This window comes from Macaca thibetana, chromosome 2 (assembly GCF_024542745.1).
Source record: "Macaca thibetana thibetana isolate TM-01 chromosome 2, ASM2454274v1, whole genome shotgun sequence".
Lineage (NCBI taxonomy): Eukaryota > Metazoa > Chordata > Mammalia > Primates > Cercopithecidae > Macaca > Macaca thibetana.
In genome coordinates this window covers 143,140,288-143,142,617 of record NC_065579.1, presented here as the reverse complement: position 1 = coordinate 143,142,617, position 2,330 = coordinate 143,140,288, and positions in this window count along the sequence as shown.

The window sequence follows — 2,330 nt, the reverse complement described above, 5'->3', positions numbered from 1 at the left end:
AGGCCCTGCCACCACCGCTGAGAGGCCGTGGGACTGCCTTTCCCCTCCGGGCCCCTGTCTCATCTGGACAACAAGGGTGCTGAGGTCTGCCTCTCCCAGGGTTGCTGGTAAGGGTATGAGCTGGGGAAGGGCGTGGAAGTCCAGGCAGCATGCAAGATGCCATGCTCACCAAGACACTATTTGCCAGAGGGCCTGGCCATGGGAAGAGGGCATCAGTGTTGGAGTCAGATGGATGTGGGTGCATTCCCTGGCTTTGCCATTGCCCGACTGTGCAGTCTTGGGCAAGCCATTTCACCTGAGTTTGTTTCCCATCAGTAACATGGTGGTGGTGATGATGGTGATAATGAGTGCCGACAGCCACAATCAAGCATGCTTGAGTGCTTACTCTTGCTTTAAGCCCTTCACAAACATTCACTCATTTAATTCTCTAACACTTAGAAGGTAGGTGCTATCATCCGCATTTTGCAGATGATATAATCCCCATTTTGCAGATGATATCATTCCCATTTTGCAGATGAGTAAACTAAGACACAGCTATCGAGGGGAGGAGGCAGAACTCAGAGCCAGCCTGGAGAGACTGCAGCCCACACGTCCGCTCCCTGGGCCTCTCTAGCAATCACGTGACAGCATCACTCCGAGTGGTGCAGAACCTCACGTGTCGGCCCTGGGCCTGAGCAGGGTGTCCCCAGCCAGTGCTGGCTGAGCTGAATGAAACCAACTCAAGGACAGGCTGCCCTGGAGGAGTTCCTGGCCCTAAACCCCAAACGTTTGGCTGAGCAGCCAGGGAGGCATCATAAAAGTCTTCCTTTAGGTCTGCCTGGGAGTCCCACTAGGCAGGGAGGGGCCCCGTGCCAGCACCCGCCTTTGTTTATGCCTGAGGCAGCAGGGTAGGGATGGTCAGGCCTGCCTCTGCCCCCGCTGGGGCCCTATTAGCCTAGCCTGGAGGGGTGGGTCCCGGCCAGGGGCCAGGTTACAGCCGGGCACTGCTGCTTCCTGCTGGAACTTCCCTGCGTCTACTCCGTAGAGAACAGAGCCCAAGATGAAATCTCCCAAGATGAAATCCCTCTCTCCCAAGCCTCAGCCGGCTCACTGGCCAGGCATGGTGCAAGGTCATGCCTCCCAAGGTCTCCCCAGACCATGAGTCTGATGGCCAGTCGTCCTCAGCCCGTCCCTGCTCTTACCCAGGGCTGCTGTGCTACCTCTCAGCCACTTCATGAAGCTGACCTGCTCCACTGGGATTGATGTAACTTGTGGTGTAATTTACATACAGCAAAATGCACGGATCCTGCAAACAGGTCCAAACACTTCACCTGGCCTCAATTCTTCCGCCTGACCTACATACAGGATATTCCTCCCCGTCACCCTGACAGTTACTGGGAGCAGCAGAAAGCCACCCAGCATCCTGAGTGCCTTCCAGGTACTGAGGCTCTTATTCCCAGGACAAGCCCTTCCACCAGCATCTTTAAGGAAGAAACAGCTCACAGGTTCTGGAGCTGGGGCCTGGGCTCCAGTCCTCACTCCTCCAATTAGGGGCTGCGGGTGCTCAGCAAGTAACTAACCCCTTTCCTGCCTCCGCTTCTGCATCTGTGAGGTAGGCATGAAAACAGTTCTCACCTCAGAGCACCATAAAGTTCCATATGCAATTCCCAGCCAAGGTCTGGATAGGGCCTGGCCCTTAGTACCACCTGGTCAGCATCAGCCTTTATCAGTCTCCTCACACCCAGCACAGGGCCAGGTGGGACCCCGGCCTGCCACCCCACGTCCTTGTCCCTGGCACCCTGACCCTCAAGGGGCCACCCTGCCCCCCACCCAGGCTGTGCCACTCATACTGGGGATGCTCTGGTCACTCTGCCCAGCCAAGGCTCTGCCTTTCCCCCTGCCTGGATACCCCACCCTCCACCCCAGCCCACCCTCATCTCGGGGCAGCCCATCCCTGTAAGTGCTCCAAAAGCACCCCAGGCCTAGAAGACGCCCCTGCCACCCACTGCCCTGCCAGGGCCCCTCCTGCTGTGCAGAGCCACCATCACAGCCCAGCTGTGCCTGCCCACCTGTTCCCAAGCTGTCCCAGACCCCGTGACCTTATCCCCCAGGGACCCTAGACCCGTCTCTGTCCAGAGAGTAACTCCCCCCACCCCACCCCACTGCCAAGTGTGAGGCAGCTGAGAACTTTTACTTTGGAATCTGGCAGAGCTGGATTCAAGCCTGGCTCTACCACTGTTGAGATCTGCTGAGAGGTGTGGCCTGGGGCAAATTTCTCACCCCTGCCAAGCCTCAGTTTCCTCATCTGTGAAATCGGAATCATTACCAACTCCACGGGACTCAGAGGATGG